The sequence below is a fragment of the Selaginella moellendorffii genome, unplaced genomic scaffold (assembly GCF_000143415.4).
Source record: "Selaginella moellendorffii unplaced genomic scaffold, v1.0 SELMOscaffold_50, whole genome shotgun sequence".
Taxonomy (NCBI): domain Eukaryota; kingdom Viridiplantae; phylum Streptophyta; class Lycopodiopsida; order Selaginellales; family Selaginellaceae; genus Selaginella; species Selaginella moellendorffii.
The window spans coordinates 382542-382854 of record NW_003314311.1 but is presented as its reverse complement, the minus strand read 5'-3'; positions in this window follow the sequence as shown (position 1 = coordinate 382854).

Genomic DNA, 313 nt, shown 5'->3' with positions numbered 1-313 from the left:
AAGAAATGTTAGTAACAACTAATTATACTAAAGAAATTATATAACTGGCTATTGAAGCTTGTGTAGGCTAATTTTCCACTATAGCCACCCTCTTTAGATTTGTCTTAACATCCATGGATATTACAATATGGTATAGATACTTTACATTTAACTTTGCAAATTTACATTTGCTCTTCTTTGCATAAAGTTTGTTGTCACATAATAATAAAAGAACCATGCATTAATGCACTTTATGCTCCTTTATATTCTTACTTATAACCAGAATATATGTAGAAAAATCTCTACAAACTTATATAGATAATGTCCAAACAGC